The sequence below is a fragment of the Gorilla gorilla genome, chromosome 1 (genome assembly GCF_029281585.2).
Source record: "Gorilla gorilla gorilla isolate KB3781 chromosome 1, NHGRI_mGorGor1-v2.1_pri, whole genome shotgun sequence".
NCBI classification, from domain to species: domain Eukaryota; kingdom Metazoa; phylum Chordata; class Mammalia; order Primates; family Hominidae; genus Gorilla; species Gorilla gorilla.
Window position 1 is genome coordinate 231,525,906 of NC_073224.2, and position 24,792 is coordinate 231,550,697.

Consider the following 24,792-nt stretch of genomic DNA (forward strand, 5'->3'; position numbering starts at 1 on the left):
CAGGCTGGTCTTGAACTCCTGACCTTGTGACCCACCTGCCTCTGCCTCCCAAAGTGCTGGGATTACAGGCGCGAACCACCACGCCTAGTCCATATTTTTGAAGATCATATAGTTTCAGATGAGTCTTTCAGCCTTCTTGGGATTAGCAAGTCGTGATATAATCCTTTCACATATGTGAGCACAGCATGATGAGGATTTGCTGGTGGCTAGTTGAATGAGTTTTGAGTCTAAGCTATCATTGGATGCTTTCTATTGAAGAGCTGATGAATCTTTCCAGGAAGTTCCTGGAGTGAACCATAAAGTTATTTGCAGCATTTGTCTTGCAGGACAAGAATCTCCTGGGCATCGTGAAGTGATATTGATGAAGGCAGCCATGTGTTTATCAAGTCATCTTACAGTAGACAAGCTGAGGGGATGGCTTTGATTCTCCAAGGAAACGAGAAGCAGGTGGGTCCCGACGACCAGGTTTGTGAACGACGAGGCTCTGGAAAGAGAGAGACTGAGTTCCAACTATGGCTCCATTGTTTATTATACTTGATCTTGGCCACAAGGCCGAGAAGTGGACTCCATCTTTTATTTATTTATTATTATTTTTTTTTTTTTGGAGACGGAGTCTTGCTCTGTTGCCCAGGATGGAGTGCAATGGTGTGATCTTGGCCTACTGCAACCTTCACCTCCTGGGTTCAAGCGATTCTCCTGCCCCAGCCTTCCATGTAACTGAGACTACAGGCACATGCTATCATGCCCAGCTAATTTTTGTATTTTTAGTAGAGATGGGGTTTTGCCATGTTGGCCAGGCTGGTCTTGAACTCCTGACCTCAGGTGATCCACCTGCCTCAGCCTCCCAAAGTGCTAGGATTACAGGCATGAGCTGCTGTACCTGGCCCATTATTTATCCTTGTATTACTCTGAGAAAATGTTGACCTCACTCAGCCACAGGTTCATCTAAAATGGGGTGATACTGAGGCTTAAATGGAATCTAGTGCTTCTAAAGCTGCCTTTGCAAAAATTATGACAGTGAGAGAAATCCAACATTGTTGATTCTGTCTTGCTTCTAAGCTCCAGGCTGTCCTTGATCATTCCTGAGTATGGGCCAAGCTAACTTCGGGAGAAATTTAGTTTAGAGTTTAACCTTAAAGCAAGGATGATAATAGCCCTTCTCAAAACTAAACCACCTTTGTAAAACTAATGAAAGGCCACAAGGTTAGGATTATGAGAGGGGCCTGAATTCTGCTAAGACGTAAGCATAGGTAAATGACTACCAGCCACTGTTCCAGAGGTCACAAGTGTCCCCAATTACTCCCGTAAGTAACATCACTATTGTAGAACCTAAGATTCGCTTTTTGAGATGTCTCAGACTTGTATTTCTGATGATGGCTAACTCTACCTGGACTCATGACTCAACCCATCCTGTGGCCCCACCCAGAGGAGGACTCAGCACTGTAAGACTTAAAGAAAGAAGAAACACAAAATGTGGCTTGACAGTTAAGGACAGGTTTATTTTAGAGAAAACAAACCTGAGAGGGGCTTCTGGCTGAGTTAGGTCAGAGAGCCCTTCTCTCTTACAGACTAAGGATATTTAAGGGTTTTTTGGAAGGTGGGTGAGCTTATTGTAGGTTCAGAATGTTTCTATGTGAGGGAAAATTTATTGCGGGGTTAGAATGTCTCTGGTCAGAAGGGAGGCTGTCTTGGGGTTGGCATGTTTCTGGTCAGAGTGGGGTTTATCTTAGCATTGGAATGTTTCCAGTTATGCTGATATTGGCCTAATGGCTGATGTTTTGGGGCTGGATTTAGGCGGTTTTTCATCCATCAACGGGAACATAGGATGGCGGTGTTTGTTCAAGATGGCGATGTTCTTGCTCTGTCAATCCAGTCCCTATAGTTATAAAAAGGATGAGGGGCGGCGTGTTCTTTCTGGCTACTTCCTGCTGAGGGCTGGGGGTCGGAGGGCAGAGAGTTCTTTGGTTTCGGATTAATTACAGGAGTAATTCCATTGTAGATGTTTTTGGGTAATTGGTTGTCAGATGGCCATGATCCTGTTGGTTAAAAAGCTTTGAAAATGGTTAATTAAGCAGGGTAAGAACATTAGTCCTAGGCATATTATTAGGAGAGGGCCCAGGAATGGGATGACCCATGTTAGGATTTTGTGTTTAAACCAAGAATTTACTTGGTTGTCTTGGTATTCTCTTAGCTTTTTAGTCCTTTCTTTAAGTTTTTTTAGCAGCATCTCTTACTAGGCCCTATTGGTTGAGACAGAAGCAACATTCTTCACCCAGTGAGAGGCAGAGGCTCCAGTTTTCAGCCATTATGAGATTTAACCCTTGTCTATTTTGGAGGACTACTTCAGCCAAGGAGTCTAATTGGTCTTGGACTCATATAAGGCTTTGGGCCATATGTTCTAATGAATCCTGCAGTTTTGTTGACAGAGCTTTAAAGTGTGTTAAGGAGGTGGGTAATCCTCCTGCTCCCAACCCAGTCCCAGAGATTATACCTAAGGTGGCCATTAAAGGAATGACTTGGATGGCCCTCCTTTTTCTGACATACTGGACGGATGGGATGGGTTAAGGCTGATTAGGAGGAACTAAGCCAATGGTGGGAGACAGAAAAACTAGGGTGCAGGTTCCGGTCCAGTTGGTGGGGAGACAAAGATATGTGTTGGTGCCACACAAAAAGAATAAGCCTTTGTCGTAAATATAGGCAGAGATATGGAAAGAAAATAAGTGAATTAAAGATGGGATATTTTTCCTTTCCTGTGGTTCATTACTCCAGGTGGACAAGGAAGAGGCCAAGGAGACACACCTACTATAGTAGAGATATAGGAGGAGTATAGGAGGAGGGTTTTTTGTTTGTTTTTTGTTTTTTCAGACGGAGTTTCCCTCTTGTTGCCCAGGCTGGAGGGCAATGGCGCGATCTCAGCTCACCGCAACCTCTGCCTCCTGGGTTCAAGCGATTCTCCTGTCTCAGCCTCCAGAGTAGCTGGGATTACAGGCACATGCCATCATGCCCAGCTAATTTTGTATTTTAGTAGAGACGGGGTTTCTCCATGTTGGTCACACTGGTCTTGAACTCCCAATCTCAGGTGATCCGCCCGCCTCAGCCTCCCAAAGTGCTGGGAATACAGGCGTGAGCCACTGTGCCCATCTGGAGGAGTTTTTTTTACACATCTAATGTGGTTGGATGTTGCACTACTGATATTGAGCCACGGAAAAAGGTGGGCACTAGGGGAAGCAGAGGTTAGGCCGGGGGGAGGGGCAGTAAAAGGAGCCGTTGCAGGAATGCTCCGTTTGCTTCAGGCAATACTTGGTAGTCAGCCGGGTGAGTTTGATGGTCAGAGGGGTGCTTAACAATGATAGTGTGGCTGCATTAGTTAGAAGTTAAGAACCCTACAGGGAAACATCCCCCAGAGGCTGAAAAGCAAATTGAGGCTTGTTGTAAAAGGGGCGTGTGTTTAGTTATGGGCCCTTCAATGGGAGGGCCTTGGGGCTTAAGGTGTTGTAGGGAGTTGTAATCGGTTTGAAATAATTTGTTGGCCTGATCTGCCCTGGAAATGGGATAATTGCCGACCAGCATGTCAGCTTTTTCCAAAAACGAAGCTCCTTTTTGGAGTTGATAGATTAGGGTTATGTTTCCTGTTAAAAGGTCATGAAGGGATGCAGGAAGGGCTGTGTAAGCTGAGGAAGACAGCGGTAAGCACATCCAGGATTCCGAAAAAAAGGAACAGTTAGCTTGCCACAAGACAGATTGTGTAAGGTTTATAGAGCGTTCTAGTTTGAGCAGTAAGGAGTGGTTGTATTGGTGAGGTTGATGTGATTAGGGAATTTATATTGAAAGAAACAAGCGAAAAGAGAAAAGTTATTTGGGTAGGAGTAAAGTCCTGGAAAGCTCCTTGAAGCCATAGGTCCCATAGAATAGTGAGGAGCTGATCAGGATGTACAATGGGAGTTTCGTAAGCATACCACTGAAGGTCTGTAGTAAGATTGGTTAGGAAGTGATGAAAGTGTGGGAGACAAAGAGACATAAGCGGCTTATGTGCACTCCTCCTCCTTTTCCTCCAGGATTTGGGTGAGGCGAAGGGAAGTTGGTCCTGTGGAGATACAACAGAAGGCTGAAGGGGTTTTAGATTTGGTTGTTTGGGTATGTGGTGAAGGGAAGTCTGTTTTCTTGAGAGAAAAATGATGAAACCAGCTGGGGAGTCCCTGGAGTTTTGCTGCTCTGGGTGTAGTAAGGATGATCTGGTCAGGTCCCTTCCATTTAGGTGTGAGGTGGGGATTGGGGGTAGGGCTGAGATCTTTTACTAGAACCCAGTCTCCTGGCTGTAGGAAGGGATTAAAGAGTTGGCGATGGGTTGTGACAAGTATTTGTCAGCATATTCCCAAATGAAATGGCGGACGGTATGCAGAAGAGGGGAAACGAGAGGGGTTTGTAGAGGTGGGGCTTGACCCTGAGGTGCAGCAAAAGAGGCGAGTGGTCTCCTATACATGAGTACAAAGGGTCTGAGCATTAGAGGCTTACGTGGGAGCGCCCAAATTTTTGGAAGGGCTAAAGGCAAAAGGGTAACCCAGTCTTTATGTGTCTGGAGTGAGTACCTGGTGACGGTGTTTTTTAAAATGCCATTCATTTTCTCAACCTTTCCTGAAGACTGAGGTTGATAGGGGATGCATAGCTTCCAGGCGATTTGTAGGGCTCCTGCAAGTGTTTGAGTAATTTGAGAAATGGATTCAGGACCATTATCAGATTGAAAAGAAAGAGGCACCCTGAACCTGGGGATAATTTCTGTTATTAATTTGGAGGCGACAGTAGAAGCTCGTTTGTTTGTTGTGGGAAAGGCCTCAACCCATACCGAAAAGGTATCAACCAGAAATAAAAGAAATTGAACCCTTTTTACTGGGGGCATATGAGTAAAATCAATTTGCCAATCCTGTTTTGGAAGGTGTCCTCTGGCTTGGTGGGTTGGGAAAGAAGAGGGTATTGGAGTGGGGTGAAGCTTTTTGGCAAATAGAGCATTGATGGGAAATGGCTTTCAACTCTTCCTTTATATCTGGGGTTAAGTGTATATGGAAACTTAAGAAATGGTGTAGAGGGGAATGGCTAGTGTGGAAGAGGTTGTGAATGTCCCGTAGAAGAATTGTTTATTCAGGGTCAGGTAGGACTAATTTGTTTTGTATTAACCAGTATGTAGGGTTTGAATTGTGCCCCCACTGTGATTAGTTGTTGTGTTTGGTGTTCTGGATAAAAAGAGGGGATATGTTGTATGAGGAGAAATAGATATTGGGAATTGTTGAGGCATGTTTTACCCAAGTCAGCCTCATAGTTCCCTAAAGAAATGTGGCTTTTGTCCGATTGATGTACGTTGCAATGGATAACTGCAACCTTTTCTGGAAGTAGAACTGCCGTTAATAGATGATGGATGGGTTTTTCATTAATGATAGGGGTTCCCTGAGCCGTGAGATAGCCCCACTCACTCCAAATTTGAGCACTGGAATGAATAATGTTATAGGCATATTTAGAATCGGTGTATATATTAAAGTGTGTGTGTTTTTGCTAGAGCTAGTGCTCTTATTAGGGCAACTAGTTCTGCTTGTTGGGAGGGTGTGCCCAAAGGCAAGGGAGCAGCCTCTATGACTTTTCTAGGTGGGAGAAAGTGGATATTATCATGATACCCTTCAATGATGGCATATCCTGCTTTGAGGGGAGGGTTTTTTGATGTGCTCCCATCTATAAACCAATGTGGGACTCCTTTTATGTGAGTGGAAGTAAGGTGGTAAAACCTGGTGAGAGAACTTTCAATTAGATTAGAGCATGAGTGTTGGTCAGGGTTTGAAATTGGCGTTGAAGGTAAGAGTGGTAGGATTAACAGGGGGCATCATGAAGAGAGATAGAGGGTTGAGAGAGTTGAATATAGGGCTTGCACATGAGAGGATGAGATGGAGATGAGCACCTTATGGCTGACCATATCTTGTAGACTGTGAGAAGGAAATACTTGAAGAGGTTCATAGAACGTGAGCTTTTGTGTGTAATTATTGAAGCTGTGGCCAAAAATTTTAAGCAAAGAGGCCAGCTTTTATAAACGGGGTCCAGTTGTTTTGAAAAATATGCCACTGGTTGGAGGGAGTTTCCCATGGGTTGGGCTAGAAGTCTAAGGGCCTGATTATGAGAACTATGTAAATATAGATGAAAAGATCTTAGGGGGTTTGGAAGGCCTAAAGCGGGGTCCTGTAATAAGGCATGTTTTAGGTGCAAGAAAGCATGATAGAAGGTCTGGGATGGGAGTGAGTAGTTGGTGAAGATTTCCTTTAGTGTGTTAATAAAGGAGTTTAGCAATAATGGCAAAATTTGCTATCCATATTCAGAAATATCCCACTAATCCGAGGAAGGAAAGTAAGTCCCTTTTTATTTTAGGAAATGGGATTTGTTGAACACGTTGCTTTTGTGCCGACAGAATATCCTGGATATTCGGAGTTATGATTAATCCTAGGTATGAAACTTTCGGAGATGTTAATTGGGCCTTTCTTTTCGATACCTAGTACCCATTCAGCCAAAAAATTTAAAAGCTTGGTGGTGTGTTGAATACAATATTTTAGGGAAGGGCTGCAAAGGAGTAAATTGTCCACATATTGAAGCAAAATGCTAGGTTGTAGAGGTAGTTGGGAGAGGTCTAATTGAAGTGCCTGACAGAAATAGTGAGGGCTGTCCCTAAACCCCTGGGGGAGGACAGTCAGGTGAGTTGTTGGGAGCAGCCTGTGTCAGGATCAGTCCAAGTGAGAGCAAAAAGATTTTGAGAGGAGGGATGTAGAGGGATAGTAAAAAAGGCATCTTTAAGGCTTAATACAGAGAAGTTGCTAGTGCTGGGAGGAATTCATGACAGGAGGGTATAGGGGTTTGGGACAACAGGATAAACAGGAACAAGAGCGGAGTTGATTTGTCGCAAATCCTGAACCAGTCTATAGGAGCCATCCCGTTTTTTCATTGGGAGAACAGGATTATTGTGGGAAGAATGGGTAGGGATTAGAATATTGGCAGCCAAAAGTTGGGAGATGATGGGCTTGAGTCCCCGTAATCCATTCAGGATTGAGGGGATATTGTAGGACCACTATATAGTGCTTAGGATTCTTCAGTGAAATTTGGATTGGAGAATGGTGGGTAGCTATTATGCAGAAGTCAGTGTTCCATACTATGGGGTTTACTTGGCTGAGGAATTTGGGATTTAAGTCTGTTTGATGTTGAATGTCTGAGGAGGGGTCTGTTCTTGACATAATAATACATAAGAGTGGCTTTGGTTTAGGGCCAATAAATGAATAATTCCCCTGAGTTTGTGTAGAATGTCCCTTCTTAATAAAGGAGTGGGACAGTGAGGAATGACCAAAAAAGAGTGAGTGAGGGTGACTCCCTGAAATGAGCAGTGTAGTGGCAGTGTTTGGTTTCTTATATGCCCTTCACGCCAACAGAAACGGATGAATGTTCTAATGGGCCTTCATATTCAGTTAATACTGATAGGCTTGCCCCAGTATCCAAAAGAAAGGAAGTAATATTAATGGATACTGTCCAAATTACCCTGGGTTCCATGGACTCACTAGATGTGGGGGTGAAGAATCCCAGGGACCCTCATTCCTCCATGGGCAGTGCCAGCTGTGAAGAGATTTCCTCCTGTGATGGTCAGGGGGCTTCATTATGAGTGGCACCCAAACGGGGAAGGTGTTCCCATTGGGGACAGTCCATTTTCCAGTGTTCCCAAAGACTGCAAATTGGGCACAGTTTGGTGGGCATCCAGGGGTTAGGCCAAGCCTTTGGCCAGCGTCCAGGGTTGCCACATCAGAAACAGACTCCCAGAGAGGTGGGGGAGTTTCCTTTTGGGTTGTTGGGAGACTTTTGTGTAATTGACTTTTGGACAGCAGAGGCAAGCATCTGGTATTTTAAACAGAGACGCTTGCCTTTTTGAATTTTTTGTTCCTTGTCTCCGTTGTTAAAGACACAGAAGGCTGTATTTAGGAGGTCCCACTGAGATGTCTGGGGACCCTCCTCTAATTTTTATAATTTTTTCTAGATATCTGGGGCAGATTGGGAAATAAATTGAAGGTGGAGAAAAGTTTGACCTTCTCTAGATTCTGGGTCCAAATTGGTATGTTTTAGCATAGCTTCAATGAGGTGTGATAAGAAAAGGGTAGGATTTTCCTAGGGCTCTTGTGTAATTTCTCTAAGTTTTTCATAATTAGCTGCCTTATGGGCATTTTTGTCCATGCCCACAAGGAGATAGGTAATTGTGTGGTCTCTTTATCTGATGCCAGCGTCTCCCTGTTGGTAAGTTCAGTTTGGGTCTCTACAGGGAACTGCATCATTAGCCACTGGATTTTGTATAGGGGCTTGATTATGGAGTTTATCTGCGTGTGTTTCAGCTGAACACCAGATGTACTCTTTTTCGTCAGGAGTGAGGGTGGAGGTTAGAATTATATGAATGTCATGCCAAGTTAAGTTAAAGGATTGAATTATGTGCAGGAATTTCTTGCGATAATGAGAGGAATTTTCAGAGAAAGATCCCAGATGCTGTTTGATTTGTGACAAATCAGAGATGGAGAAAAAGACATGAACGCAAGTGATGCCTTTAATCCCAACCACTTTCCAGAGAGGAAGACTGGCAGGAGTGGCTTGACTGGCTGAAGTAGTTTTTGCTGTTGTTGTTGTTGTTGTTTTTGAGATGGAGTCTTGCTCTATCACCCAGGCTGGAGTGCAGTGGCGCGATCTCGGCTTACTGCAACCTCCACCTCCTGGGTTGAAGTAATTCTCCTGCCTCAGCCTCCTGAGTAGCTGGGACTACAGGCACACGCCACCACACCTGGTTAATTTTTTTGTATTTTTAGTAGAGACGGGATTTCACCGTGTTAGCCAGGATGGTCTCAATCTGACCATCGTGATCCACCCACCTTGACCTCCCAAAGTGCTGGGATTACAGGCGTGAGCCACTGCACCCAGCTGAAGTAGTTTTTGAGTGGGTAACGGGTGAAGAATGCAGGGGAGAGTGGCAGTTGGCCAGATGCCGAACCACCACCAGGGGTGGTTGGCAAACTGCAGCCACCCAAGGGGCTGGAGTAGTTTTCAAACAGGTAATAGGTGGAGAAGGAGGAGGGAGGGGGTTTGGTGGTAAAGGCTTGGGAGCAGGAGGGGCCAGCTGGGTGGAGGGTTCGGGTGGGTGAGGAGTGGATGCAGAGAGTTGAGAATATGGAGGGGTTTTATCTGCAGGGTCAAAAGGGGTTTCAGAGGAGGGGTTCCAGAGGAAGGAAAAACCCAGGGAGGATTTTCATTAAGAAGAGGGATTTCATGAAGGGTGCAAGCTTGGCATAGGGAGGGTCGGGATCTAAGACAGAAGAAAGCCTGAATACAGGGAATCTCTTGCCTTTTGCTATTCCTGGTTATAAAGTTGTTAAGGTCCCTGAGAATTTGAAAGTCAAAGGTGCCATTTTCAGGCCATCAACTGTCATTATGTCATTTGCATTGGGGCCAGGCTGTGTTGTAATAAAAAACTAAATGCTTTGGCTTTAGGTTCCCCCATAAGCCAAATGTTGGATGTTCCAGTTGGAATTGGCAAAGGGCCTCCTGGACTGGAGGCACGCGAGGAAGAGAGAGAGAGAGAAGAGGAAGGAAGAGGGAGCAAGTGCTAGAGAGCGAAATACCTGTTGCGGGCAGTTGGAGGTGGATTCCTGAGACCTGAGGGTTTTGAGAGCCCACCAGAGAGTAGCCCTGGCCCGAGTCTCACAGTCCCCTTCAGATTAGTTGTCCTCCTCACACAAATCGCTTGAAAAGTGAAATAAGAGAAAAGACAGGGCGGCTGTCCAGAGGCTCTCAGGATCCAGGAGTTAACTCAGGATGAGGGCCGCTGCTGCCCACTGCCTCTTGGGTTGCAAGAGAGCCTCTGCTGCCAACACCCACCCCGGGTTTTGGCACCAAATGTAAGACTTAAAGAAAGAAGAAAGAGGCCAGGCGTGGTGGCTCACGCCTGTAATCCCAGCACTTTGGGAGGCCGAGGAGGGAAGATCACAAGGTCAGGAGATTGAGACCATCCTGGCTAACACGGTGAAACCCCATCTCTACTAAAAATACAAAAAATTAGCCAGGCATGGTGGTGGGTGCCTGTAGTCCCAGCTACTTGGGAGGCTGAGGCAGGAGAATGGCGAGAACCCGGGAGGCAGAGCTTGCAGTGAGCCAAGATTGCACCACTGCACTCCAGCCTGGGCGACAGAGCAAGGCTCTGTCTCAAAAAAAAAAAAAAAAAAAAAAGAAAGAAGGAAGAAACACAAAATGTGGCTTGACAGTTAAGGACAGGTTTATTTTAGAGAAAACAAACCTGAAAGTGGCTTCTGGCAGAGTTAGGTGAGACAGCTCTTCTCTCTTACAGACTAAGGATATTTAAGGGTTTTGAAAGAGGGGACTTATCATAGATTCGGAATGTTTCTATGTGAAGGAAAGTTTATTGTGGGGTTGGAATGTCTCTGGTCATGGGGAGGCTGTCTTGGGGTTGGCATGTTTCTGGTCAGAGAGGGATTTATCTTAGGGTTGGAATGTTTCTGGTTATGCTGACATTAGCCATTAGGCTGATGTTTTGGGGCTGGATTTAGGGGTTTTTTAATCAAGTGGAATTTAGGGTGGTGGTGTTTGCTCAAGATGGTGATGCTCCTGCTCTGTCAGGCACCAGTACCATTTTCCATACCCTTATGATGGCATTCCACAACCAATCAATAGCACCCATTCCCTAGTCCACTGCCCACCAAACTATCTTTGAAAATCCCTAACCTCAGCCAGGTGCAGTGGCTCACGCCTGTAATCCCAGCACTTTGGGAGGCCAAGGTGGGTGGATTGCTTGAGATCAGGAGTTCAAGACCAACCTGACCAGCTTGGTGAAACACTATCTGTACTAAAAAAATACAAAACTTAGCCGGGCGTGGTGGTGCATGCCTGTAATCCCAGCTACTCAGGAGGCTGAGGTAGGAGAATCACTTGAACCTGGGAGGCGGAGGTTGTAGTGAGCTGAGATTGTGCCACTTGCACTCCAGCCTGGGCAACAAAGTGAGACTTCATCTCAAAAAAAAAAAAAAAAAAAGGAGAGAGAAAAAGAAAATCCCAGCCTCTGAGCTTTCTGGGAGATTCATCTGAGTGGTAACTTCCTCTCCCTTAGGGCGTGGCTGGCTTCGCAGCAATTAAACTCTTTCTTTACTGCAATGCCATGGTTTCAGTCAATTGACTTTGTCTGTGTAGCGGGCAGAAAGAACCCATCGGGCAATTACACTTCAGGCAATGACTAAGCTGGAGAAAGAGCCCTAGAGAAAGTCCAGCTGTCATTATTCCTGCTAGTTAGCCTTTCTTCCATTATCCAAGTGATCATGAAGATTGAACTCCCTGTCCCACTTCATATTAACTAGTTCCCTTCCTTTGTTCCCAGGGCCCCAGGCCCATCCTCAGCAGTCAACAGAGGACCTGGGAGGGAAGACTTATTCTTGTTGGGCAGTACCTGTTAATGAGGAAAGCATTTCCAGCAATTTCTTAGGACCATGATACCAGAGATGGGATCAGACCCTTCCTTCAGCTTTTCTCCCTGGCAGACAGCAGTACCCAGGATTTGCCTGGGCCCGTTGCATCAGGGAAAGCTTTTCAAATACCAGCAGATAAAACCTTTCTGCAGCCAGCACTTGTCTTGGCCTGGAGGGGAGCAAACCTGCCCCGTCCTGCACCACTGCCACCCCAGTGTAAACCAAAAATAAAATTCTAAGCCGCCCTCCCGACACAACCATCTGAATGAACTTCCTCCTCAGTCAGGGCTCTTAAAACTTAACCTGAGAGACTGTTTCAGGCCATAATGGAAGTGGGGTTCGAACATGCCTCATCAAACCTCTCCAGCACCAACAGTGACACAGACTTTAAGGCTGACAAAAAACATTTTGCAACTTATTCTCTCTGAAGCCTGCTAGCTAAAAGCTTCATCTGCATGATAAAACTTTGGTCTCCACAACCTCTTATCTTACAGACATTCCTTTCTGTTTAATCCCAGGTCTTTAGACAAATTCAACCAATTATCAACCAGAAAGTGTTTAAATTTACCTATAGCCTGGAAGAACCCTCCCCCACCTTCGAATTGTCCCGCCTTTCTGGACCAAAACAATGTATTTCTTAAATGTGTTTGATTGATGTCTCATGCCTCCTTAAAATGTAAAAAAGCAAGCTGTACTCTTGGACGCATGTTCTCAGAACCCCCTGAGGGCTGTGTCACAGGCCGTAGTCACTCACACTTGGCTCAGAATAAATCTCTAAAAATATTTTACAGTTTGACTCTTTTCATCAACACCAGCACCACATTATCCCAGGAGGAAAAGCAGACGCGTGACAGAGTCGGAGAGCAGGCACAGAGTGCTGTGGTAGTCAGCCAGTGCCCACATCAACACCAAGGAGAGTCATGCGGGTGCTGTGCAAGGCCGGGGTAAGTCAGTCCTGGTTGGGCACAGAGGCCTTGGGGCCGGGAGGAATCACTGATGCGCCGCATTCAGGAAAAGCCTAGAGCAGAGAATCTCGAACTTAAATGTGAGCTTGAACCACCAGGGATGTGGCCAAAATGCAGGTTCTGATTCAGCAGGTCTGGAGTGAAGTGGATTTTGCATTTTTCTAACCAGCTCCCAGGTGATGGGGCTGTTGCCGGTTTCCAGACCAACGGGGGCTGGAGGATGGTCTGGTTCCAGGGCCACCAAGGGTGTGGCCGATGCTCACGTGGTGTGGCTGCCCCCATAGGGCTGCTGGCTTCCAAAGCGTGTTTCTCAAGATCCCGGGTGAGATGCAAGATGTGTTATCTGGATCTGGTGCCTGATGTAGTACCAGAGTCCGTGATGTGCTGGAACATGTTCAACAGGCTGGGATGGTGGGCCCGGGGCTGATTTATAGTGTGAGCTGATTTGTGTAATGTTTCTGATGCCAGTGGGCTAGGGGAGGTCCCCAAACGCCAGTGGGACCTTAACCGCAGGCGGTGTCCAGGCTCTTGACACCTTTGCCAGAAGGAATTCAAGGACAAGCAGAAAAGAGTGAAAGTACAGAGATTTATTGCAAAGCAAAAGGTACACACTCAAGAAAGGAGAGTTCGGGCCTACTCAAGAGAGAGTTGCACCCAGCAGGGTTGGGAGCTTCCACCTTTATGGGTTTCTTTAACCAAGGGGTGGGATATTTATGAAGATTCCTGGAAAAAGGTGAGGGTTTCTCAAAATTGTGGTGTTACCTGTTTTTATGCCAAATATGGATGTCCCAGGAACTGTCATGGCACTGGTGGATGTGGGTTTAGCATTTTTTTTTTTTTTTTTTTTTGAGATGGAGTCTCACTGTCGCCCAGACTGGAGTGCAGTGGCGCCATCTCGGCTCACTGCAGGCTCCACCTCCCGGGTTCACGCCATGCTCCTGCCTCAGCCTCCCGCGTAGCTGGGACTACAGGCGCCTGCCACCTCGCCCGGCTAATTTTTTGTATTTTTAGTAGAGACGGGGTTTCACCGTGTTAGCCAGGATGGTCTCGATCTCCTGACCTCGTGATCCGCCCGCCTCGGTCTCCCAAAGTGCTGGGATTACAGGCGTGAGGCACCGTGCCCGGCCAGGTTTTGTATGTGTTGTTTGTTTGTTTCTTTGTTTTGAGATGGAGTTTCACTCTTGTTGCCCAGGCTGGAGTGCAATGGTGCAATCTTGGCTCACTGCAACCTCCACCTCCTGGGTTCAAGTGATTCTTCTGCCTCAGCCTCCCGAGTAGCTGGGATTACAGGCATGTGCCACCATGCCCTGCTAATTTTTTTGTATTATTAGCAGAGATGGGGTTTCACCATTTTGGCCAGGCCGGTCTTGAACTCCTGACCTCAGGTGATCTGCCCACCTCAACCTCCCAAAGCGCTGGGATTACAGGCGTGAGCCACCGCACCCCGCAGGTTTAGTATGTTAATGAGCATATAATGAGGTCCTGCGTGAAACCTAGGTCAAATCCAGCGCTATGTTGGTTCCAGTCGGCCTTAGCCAGCTTGGCCCACATCCTGTTTTTCAGGGCCCCTACTTCTGCAGCTATTTCAACAGTTTCCTTTTGCTAGTCATGCAAAACTGCTGCCTGGAATTTTCTATTCTCCTGCGACCACCCTGTATTGTTCCTGTCTCATTTTCACCATGGCTGATTTCAAACCACTGTGGAGAAAAATGTGCGCTTTCGTGGAAAATTGCATTGCTTCAAGCATACCCTTCCCAATTGAGCAGGGCCCGGCCCTTGCGTTGCCTTTAAGCTTACAGTTCTGTAAGTTGTAGATAAATGATGTCCCAGCAAAGTAGTTGTCTTTAAAACAATTTTTTTGAGACAGAGTCTTGCGGTGTTACCCAGGCTAGTATTGATTTCTTTTTTTTATTGAGGTGAAATTTACATACCATGAAATTAACAATTTGAAAGTGAACAATTTGGCAGCATTTAGTATATTCACAGGGTTGCACAATTAATGAATAACTTCATCTATTTCTTCACCCCAAAAGGAAAAGGTGCCTATTAGTTGTCACTTCTCATTCCCCCTGCCCCCAGCCCCTGGCAGCCACCAATCTGCATTTTTTTTTTTGTCCTGTTTGCAGTACCATACATGATCATCGAACTGCTGCTAGAATGCCCACAGCTGTTACTGCAAATTCAAAACCCAGAAAAGACTTCTGGGAATTTACTTTAGGTCAGGGTTGGGCTGCCTGGTACAAGATTGCACCCACAACTGGGCTGGTTCAAAAACATAGGAGCCTTTCCCCAGACCATCAGTCTGTATTCTCTATGGATTTATCTATTCTGTATTTTTCACATAAATGGAATTGTACAATATGCAACCTTTTTCTGTCTGGCTTCTTTCACTCAGCATGTTTTTGAAGCTCATGTAGCGCGTGTGAGTACTTCTGTTTTTTTTTAGAGACAGGGTCTCCCTATGTTGCCAAGGCTAGACTTGAACTCTGGGACTCAAGCAATCCTCCCACCTCAGCCTCCTGGGGAGCTGGGACTACAGGCATGCACCCCTGTGCCTGACTCATTTCTTCGTATAGCTGTATAGTATTCCATTGTGTATGTGCCACAATTTGCCTATCTGTTCATCCATTGATGGACATTTTAGCTGTTTCCCCCTTTTGGCTATGTAAATACTGCTGCTACGAACATATGTGTACATGTATTCGCTTGAGTACATGTTTTTCATTCTTTTTGGGTATATATCTAGGAGTAGAATTGCTAGGTCATATGGTAATTCTGTGTTTAACTTTTTGAGGAACCACCAAACTGTTTTTTCCTCAGTAGCTGAACCGTTTTACATTCCCATCAGCAAGGTCCAAGTGTTCTAATTTCTCCACATTCTAAACAACATTCGTTTTATTTTATTTTTTTTGAGACAGAGTCTTGCTCTGTCTCCCAGGCTGGGGTGCAGTGATGCAATCTCAGCTCACTGCAACCTCCACCTCCTGGGTTCAAGCAATTCTCGTGCCTTGGCCTCCCAAGTAGCTGGGATTACAGGTGTGCACCACCACACCTGACTAATTTTTGTATTTTTAGTAGAGGCGGGGTTTTGCCATGTTGTTCAGGCTGGTCTTGAACTCCTGGGCTGAAACGATCCACCCACCTCAGCTTCCCAAAGTGCTGGGATTATAGATGTGAGCCACCTCACCTGACCACCAACACTAGTTAATTTCCCTTTTTTTTTAAGTATGATAGCCATCCTAATGTGTGAAGTGATACTTCATTTTGTTTTTGATTTGCATTTCTCTAGTGAGTAATGATGCCAAGTATCTTTTCATGTGCTTCTTGGTCATTTGCATATCTTCTTTGGAGAAAATAATCTATTCAAGTGTTTTGCGCATTTTGAATTTGGTTGTTTGTCTTTTGTCGTTGAGTTGTAAGAGTTCTTTATATATTCTGGATACCAGACCCTTAAAAGATATACGATTTGCAAAAATTTTTCTTCTAGTCTCTTGTCTTTTTACTTTTTTTTTTTTTTTTAAGAGAAGGAGTCTACCTCCATTGCCCAGGCTGGACTTGAACTCCTGATCTCTCCTGCCTCAGCTTCCCAAGTCGCTGGGAATACAGGCACATGCCACTGTACCCAGCTCATCTTTTTACTTTCTTGATAATGTCTCTTGAGGCACAAAAGTGTGGGTTTTGTTTTGGTCGTGTTTTTTTTTTGTTTGTTTGTTTTTTCTGAAACAAGGTCTCATGCTGTTTCCCGGCCTGGAGTGCAGTGGTATGATCACAGCTCACTCCAGCCCTGACCAGTCAGGCTCAAGTGATCCTCCCACCTCAGCCTCTTGAGTAGCTGGGAACAAGGGCATGTGCCACCACCCTCAGCTAATTTTTTTTGTTTGTTTATTTGTTTTTAGTATTTTCTGTAGAGATGATGTTTCACCACATTGCCCAGGCCAGTCTTAACTCCTGAGCTTGAGTGATTTGCCTACCTCAGCCTCTGAGGTGCTGAGTTTGCAGGCGTGAGCAACCTCACCCACCACTTTTTCATTTTGATGAGGTTATTGGCAACCTGAAATAATTGAAAGGATCAGAATCCAGTTTAAAGGAGTTTATTCAAGGCCAGGTGGAGTGACTCACACCTATCGCCCCAGGCGAGAGAGATTAAAGGTCCCATAAGCACATTCCTTTAAGACTCAAAATAATTCCAGTTTCCAACAGCTTTGATTTTGAATTATTTGTTTTCACATTACATATAAGCTGGTCCTGCACATCACTGGATATTATTTATGGCCTGCCTGGTCTCATTTTCTGTGGTCAAAGAGAGTGGTCTCATTAGGAAAGAACTTGAATAGACATTTCTCCAAAGAGGTACAGATGGCCAACACGAATGTGAAAAGATGCTCAGCATCACTCATCATTAGGGAAATGCAAATCAAAACCACGATGAGAGCTCACCTCACACCTGTTAGGATGGCTACTACCAAAAACAACAATAACAGCAACCACAGCCCAGAAAATAAGAAGTGCTGGTGAGGATGTGGAGAAATTGAAACTCTTATATACTGTTGGTGAGAACGTAAAATGGCGTAGCTACTGTGGAAAACAGAAGGGTAATTCCTAAAAAAAAATTAAAAATAGGATTATCATGTGATCCAGTGATCCCACTTCTGGGTATATATCCAAAATAATTGAAAACGGGGGCTCAGCGAGATACTTGTACACCCATGCGCATAGCTGCATTTCTCACGATTGCCAAAGGTATTAATAGAAGCAACCCAAGAGACCTCTGACAGATAAATGGGTAAACCAGATGTGGTGTGTGCACAGTGGAGTATGATCCAGCCTTAGAAAGGAAGGCAATCTTGTTCCATGTTACAGCATGAAGGACTCATGAAGACATGCTCTAAGTCTTCGGAAATCAGTTACAAAAAAGCAAATACTGCATGATCCTACTTACATGAGGTATTGTGAGTGCCCAAATTCGTAGAAGCAGAAAAGTAGAATGGTGGTTGCCAGGGACTTTGGGGAGGGAAAATGGGGAGTAGTTGTTTAATGGGGACGGAGTTTCAGTTTTGCAAGATGAAAAGGTTCTGGAGATCTGTTTCATAACAATGTGAATATACTTACCACAACTCAACTGGTACCTTTATTTAAAAATGTACAGTTAAAATGATAAGTTTTATGTTATGATGTTTTTAAAAAGAGGGATATCGGCTGGGCGTGGTGGCTCATGCCTGTAATCCCAGCATTTTGGGAGGCCAAGGTGGGCAGATCACCTGAGGTCGGGAGTTTGAGATCAGCCTGGCCAACATGGTGAAACCCCGTCTCTACTAAAAATTCAAAAAATTAGCTAAGCATGGTGGCTCACGTCTGTAATCCCAGCTATTTGGGAGGCTGAGGCAGGAGAATCGCTTGAGCATAGGAGGCAAAGGTTGCAGGGAGCCAAGATCACACCACTGTACTCCAGCCTGGGCAACAGAATGAGACTCTGTCTCAACAAAATAAACAAATAAATCAAAAATCAAAAGAGGAGTGTCTATCCAGGGTAATGTGTAACCGACAGAAGCCCCTTGGGTCCTGAAGAGCCTCTGCTGCTCCGGCTTTCACGTCTTCTGCCTGTGCTTCTCCAGGAGCACGCCCTTCCTGTGCACGTGCACTCTCTGATAGGCGAGGTCAAATTCTGTTCTTGGTAAGAAAACACATAGGCACCTTGTCATGTCTCTGAAGTTTACACCCCAGGCATATCAGAGCATGATCAACAATCTCTCTGCCTCGGGGACATCTAGTAGGAGCTTGGAAGGGAGCTCAAGCAAGGACAGAATACAGAACTGGCTCCTGAAGGAAGATAAACTTGGAAGGCGCACGTTTTCTGGACCCTCCCTGCAGACTTGGGTTCCGGCAGCCAGGTGGCATGCCCAAGGTGGGGTGTGGCTTTTCATAGAAGAGGAAGAGGGAGACACCACGCGTGGGCACTGGGGTTGGGAGGTGCTGTGTCAACCGACTGGATGCACCCCTCTCCCTTCCCCAGACGAGATACACTGCCTGTGCCAAAAGCAAAGCCAGGGCACTGTGGGGTGGTCAGGTCCACTCTGAATCTGTTAATGATTCCTTCCTTATCTAAACCTGGAATGTGGGAAAAGAAAAACAGCTGAGCAGCGTGAGCCCTGCGAGGTTCGCAAAATTTATTAGGCCCAGAGAGACGTGAGTGGGAACTTGAGTCACTTCCCCACCCATGTCCAGGGCAGCTATTTGACGACACTTTGTTCCTGATAGCTGCCTCACCCATTTTCTTCAGGGTTTTGGAATTCATGGTACAAAGAACAATGTAGAGTGGATCTACAGTTTACATGGTTTTGATGTAAATTCTTGGTAAAGAACTGTCTCTTCTTTAACTGAAATGTTTTTCAATAGTTTTTGGGGATACAAGTGGTTCTTGGTTACATGGATACATTCGTTAGTGGTAATTTCTGGGATTTGGGTGCATCCATCACCCAAGCGCTGTGCACTGTACCCAATACGAAGTCTTCTCTCCCTTTCCCGCCTCCTGTCAGAGGCATTGGAACCAGAGCGACTCCATCTTGAATAGGGACCGAGTAAAGTGAGGCCGAGACCTACTGGGCTGCATTCCCAGGAGGTTTAGGCATTCTTAGTCACAGGATGAAATAAGAAGTCAGCACAAGGTCACAAAAACCTTGCTGATGAAAGGATGTGGTAAAGAAGCCACAAAAACCCACCGAAACCAAGATGGTGATGGAAGTGACCTCTGGTTGTCCTCACTGCTCATTATATGCTAATTATAATACATTGGCATGCTAAGAGACATTCCCACCAGTGCCATGACAATTTACAAATGCCATGGCAACCTCAGGAAGTTACCCTATATGGCCTAAAAGCGAGAGGAGCCCTCAGTTCCGGGGAACCGTCCACCCCTTTCCCAGAAAACTAGTGGATAATCCTCCCCTTGTTTAGCAAAGAACAAGAACTAATTATAAGTATAATCAGTTGAGCAGCCCAGGCCACTGCTCTGCCTGTGGAGTAGCCTTTTTTTTATTTCTTTACTTTCTTAATAAACTTGCTTTCACCTTACTCTGTGGACTCACCCCGAATTCTTTCTCACACGAAGTCCAAGAACCTTCTCTTGGGGTCTGGATCAGGACCAACACTCCCATTGCCCCTCCCTCCCTCCTGTCCTTCCTTCCTTCCTTCCTTCCTTCCTTCCTTCCTTCCTTCCTTCCTTCCTTCCTTCCTTCTTCCCTCCTTCTTTCCCTCCTTCCCTCCCTCTCTCCCTGTTTCACCCTTGTTGCCCAGGCTGGAGTGCAATGGAATGATCTCAGCTCACTGCAACCAGGTTCAAACGATTCTCCTGCCTCAGCCTCCCAAGTAGCTGGAATTACAGGTGCCTGCCACCAAGCCCAGCTATTTTTTTTCTTTTTTTGTTTTCTTTTTTTTTTTTTTTTTTGTATTTTTAGTGGAGATGGGGTTTCACTATGTTGGCCAGGCTGGTCTTGAACTCCTGACCTCAGGCGATCCACCTGCCTCAGCCTCCCAAAGTGCTGGGATTACAGGCATGAGCCACTGCGTCCAGCCTTTTCTGGGGTTTTTTTGTTTGTTTTTTTGTTCTTCTGGTTTTTTTTGCTTTTTTTTTTTTTTGAGACAGGTTTCGACTCTGTTGCCCAGGCAGGAGTGCAGTGGCGCTATCTCAGTTCACTGCAACCTCCACCTCCCAGGCTCAAGCAATCCTTCCACTCTAGCCTCCCAGGTGGCTGGGATTACAGGCATGCATCACCATGCCTGGCTAATTTTTGTATTTTTGTAGAGACGGTATCTTACCATTTTGGCCAGACTAGTCTTGAACTCCTGAGCTCAAGAGATCTGCCTGCCTCAGCCTCCCAAAGTGCTGGGATTATAGGCATGAGCCACCATGTCCAGCCTTCCTTTTTTCTTTTAAAAACCCACTTGTAAGGCTTGGCATGGTGGCTCATGCCTATAATCCCAGCACTTTGGGAGGCTGAGGCGAGCGGATCACGAGGTCAGGAGTTCGAGACCAGCCTGGCCAACATGGTGAAACACTATCTCTACTAAAAATACAAAATTAGCCATGCGTAGTGGCAGGCGCCTGTAATCCCAGCTACTAGGGAGGCTGAGGCAGAAGAATCACTTGAACCCGGGAGACGGAGGTTGCAGTGAGCCGAGATCACGCCATTGCATTCCAGTCTGGGCAACAAGAGTGAGACTGCATCTCAAAAAAAAAAACAAAAAAAAACACCACACTTGTAACTATTGCTGATAGGAACATAAATTCAGGGCAACTTGAATCTATGCTCCTGGGTTGCAGTCCTCAAACTTGGCCCAAATAAACTCTCTACTTGTATGGATTTCACCTCAGTTTTTTCCTTTAGATTAATAAATGGGTGTGGCCAAGAGCCATTTCCTCTCCCCATCAATCAAGCAAGCCAAATATAGACACCACCTTGATAGCAACCCCGTTTTGTGCATCAAAGGCACATATAGGCATTTCTGCTATCATGTGATATACATGTTCCTAAAGAACATGGCATTCTGCCAAGTGGCACATAAAAATAACAGGGCTTAAGGGGAGAAAGGACTGGCAAGGACCACTTGAATCCTATGCAGTTTTACAATCTGAACACAAAAAAGTATAAATGCAGTCTTGATAAGCACAGCAGCTAGGGCAGATCTCCACCGCCTGGGGGAACTTCTGCTTTCTCTTCTCAGATTAGGGTCTTTGGGCCTTTCACTCCTAGTAGAGCTGTTTCATCAAAATTGAAAATCCGGCCAGGTGCAGTGGCTCACGCCTGTAATCCCAGCACTTTGGGAGGCCGAGGCGGTCAGATCATTTGAGGTCAGGAGTTCTAGACCAGCCTGGCCAACATGGCGAAACCCCGCCTCTACTAAAAATACAAAAATTAGCCAGGCGTAGTGGCGCGTGTCTGTAATTCCAGTTACCCGGGAGGCTGAGGCAGGAGAATCGCTTGAATCTGGGAGGTGGAGGTTGCAGTGAGCTGAGATTGTGCCACTGCACCCCAGCCTGGGCAACACAGCGAGACTCCATCTCTAAAAAAAAAAAATGCCGGGTGCGGTGGCTCACGCCTGTAATCCCAGCACTTTGGGAGGCTGAGGTGGGTGGATCACCTCACGTCAGGAGTTCGAGACCAGCCTGACCAACATGGTGAAACCCCGTTTCTACTAAAAATACAAAAATTAGCCGGGCGTGGTGGCAGGTGCCTGTAATCCCAACTACTCGGGAGGTTGAGGCAGGAGAATCACTTGAACTTGGGAGGCCGAGGTTACAGTGAGTTGAGATCATGCCATTGCACTCCAGCCTGGGGGACAAGAGTGAGACTTGGTCTCAAAAAAAAAAAAAATTGAAAATCCAATTCAGGCTATAATCAATTAAAATAAACAAATTACATATGAAAATATCTTCAACTGTCCTGCTAACTCCACCATTTAGTTTAAGATTATTGAAAGGGTCACAGGGGAGTGACAACTGTCTGGGCCAGTGGCACGGGAGTAAAAGAATTTACCAAGACAGTTGTAGGTAGAGAAAGATAGATTTATTAGAGAAAGTAGGAAAATATGTTGCAAGGAGGCAACGGGCGGTATCAGCAGAAGAGGAGCGGACTGCAAGGAAACAAAGGCTTGCTGGAGATTTTATAGGATGGCTCTTGGGATGTTGGATTACGCCACGGCTGCAGGAGCTAACCTGCCTTCTTCTGTCCGCCGGGATGTTTGATAAATTGAGGTGTTTGATGTGAAACGGGAAGTCTGTGAGTTATGTGTGTTATTTGCTCAGGAGGGCTACACTTCCTGGGACATAAACACAGACAGACCTATAACTCATCTGCTTCCTCTTTGTTTATCTGTTCTGGACCATGAAGAAAGGCAGATTTATAGCTTATTTGCTTTCTCTTTTGCTTTCCCCTGGTGCTGCCAACCTGACTCCTTTTCCCTAATTAGGACTCCACAGAAAGCTTGGAAAGCACTTCTTTTTTGTTTTGTTTTGTTTTTTGAGACGGGATCTCACTCTGTTGCTCAAGCCGAGTTCTGTGGCTCAGTCACAGCTCACTGCAGCCTGAAGTTCCTGGCTCAAGTAATTCTTCTGCCTCAGCCTCTCAAGTAGCTGGGACTACAGGTGCACACCACCACACCCGGATAATTTTTGATTATTTGTAGAGATAAGGTCTCACTATGTTGCCCAGGCTGGTCTCGAACTCCTGGGCTCAAGCGATCCTCCTGCCTCAGCCTCCCAAAATGCTGGGATTACAGGAGAAAGTGCTTCTTGAAATCACAAAACCAGCCCAGAGCCCTGCAGAATTTGCAGCATTTTCTCTTTAAGGTCTTCATACGTTGTGTGAAAGGAAAATAAAAAACTCAGGACCCCGATTCACTCTGCCAAAAAGGAAAAACAAAATTAAGCTGAAAGCTGAGTCATGCAAGGAGCTGTCTTTCCTTTTGTTCCTAAGCAGACAGCGACAGATAAAAGGTTAAGTATCCCCACAAGTAGCTACTCTGTGTTCACCTCACTTTATGTAAAGTGCTGATTTACTGAGCAAGAGACAGACATGTAATTGATGATTCCTCTACTTGTACCTTTTCTCTTGTAACATGTAGGTTACCATACTCTCCCTCTTTCCCCTCCAGCCAGCTTTTCTTTAAATATTGACGCCCTCAAAATCATCTTTGGAGAAAGGCACAGACCACAGACTGTTTCTGAGATTCTGCTTTTTTCTTCTGGGCATGTCCTTAACCTTGGCAAAATAGACTTCTAAATTGATTGAGACCTGTCTCAGATACTTTTTGGTTTCCAGTTGCTAAGCCTTGCTCTTTCATTGAGAGAATGCTTGCCCCCCTCCGCTCCACCACCACCTCAAACTATTATATGAACATGCTGCTAAGAACACAAACACAATTTCTGCATTCTACTGACAGTATTTTTTTTTTTTTAAATTTTTGGAGATGGAGTTTTGCGCTGTCACCCAGGCTGGAGTGCAGTGGCTTGATCTCAGCCCACTGCAACCTCCACCACCTGGGTTCAAGCGATTCTCCCGCCTCAGCCTCCTGAGTAGCTGGGGTTACAGGCTCCCGCCACCAAGCCTGGCTAATTCTTGTATTTTTAATAGAGACCAGGTTTCACCATGTTGGCCAGTCTGGTCTTGAATTCCTGTAATCCGCCTGCCTTGGCCTCCCAAAGTGCTGGGATTACAGGCGTGAGCCACCGCGCCCGGCCAGCATTCTCTTGTTTACCATCTGCAAATGAACTAACTAACTCACAGTACAGAAGCATGTACTGAGTGAGGCAGAAGAGACTCCACCATTTGCACCACCAGGGGCTTTGGTAGAATATCTTCCTGTTTTCTGTCCTAACAGATTTTCAGGCATCCATTTAATAGTTTTACCAGTGAGAAACAGTTTCAGCTGCAAGTGACGGAAAACAAAATGAAGTATTTTTCTTCCCTACTAAGTCAGGTTGGTGGTGGGGAGCTGGGATGGTGCTCCACAGGGTAAGGGGCCCCAGCTCCTCCTAGCTTGGTGCTCTGTCCTGTGGGGCTTCAATCTCAAGGCCCAAGCTGGTGGCATCTACATTCCAGGAAGCAGGATGGAGAAATAGGCAAAGCTAAGAGAGCAAAGTTTCTGGAAGCTGCCTGCCATATGGCATCTTGCATACATTGCATTAAGCGGAACTTTATGTCTGTACTGACTGCAAGAGCAATGGGGAAATGTCTTTATTTTGGGCAGCCGCAGGTCTTGTTCCCAATTCTATTACTACAGAAGAGGCACTGACCAAATGGATTTATGGATGGGGAGGAGAAGCCATTAGCAGCCTGTACAAAAGAGGCCCGTGGCAAAACTTTAAAATTCTAGAACATTCCTAGCAGAGGTGAGGCCAGTAGTGACTGAAGTCCTGGTATCATTGTCTGGTCACAGAACAGCCCGGAGATGTGCCAGCTTGCTTTGTGGTATGGTGTTAACCCAATATTTTGCCCTGGTTAAATTTTTCTTATATAAAACATTTGCTTTTCATTCTGATTCAGAAAGGTAACTTTTATTTCTGTTTTACTTTTTTTTTTTGGAGACAAGAGTCTCGCTCTGTCACCCAGGCTGAAGTGTAGTAGTGCGATCTCAGCTCATTGCAACTTCCGCCTCTTGGGTTCAAGCGATTCTCCTACTTCAGCCTCCCAAGTAGTTGGAATTACAGGTGCACACCACCACGACTGGCTAATTTTTTTTTTTTTTGGTATTTTTAGTAGAAATGGGGTTTCACCATGTTGGCCAGGCTGGTCTCGAACTTCTGACCTCAAGTGATCCAC

General features: G+C 45.7%; 1 protein-coding gene and 1 non-coding gene across 3 annotated transcripts in view; one reads left to right on the forward strand and one right to left on the reverse strand.

The window, feature by feature from the left end:
• The first annotated feature begins 8,958 nt into the window (after positions 1 to 8,958).
• Positions 8,959 to 24,792, forward strand: part of SLC2A5 (solute carrier family 2 member 5) — a 46,042-nt gene continuing 30,208 nt past the window's right edge. Inside the window, exons 1-2 of one of the 2 annotated variants that reach the window (XM_055384006.2) lie at positions 8,959 to 9,095; positions 12,305 to 12,457. The gene's annotated coding sequence lies outside the window, so the exon portion shown is untranslated. The remainder of the gene's footprint in view (positions 9,096 to 12,304; positions 12,458 to 24,792) is intronic. The other variant, XM_055384010.2, reaches the window with a different exon arrangement.
• On the reverse strand, positions 14,593 to 14,776 carry LOC115932362 (small Cajal body-specific RNA 16). The gene has a single exon (XR_004068651.2).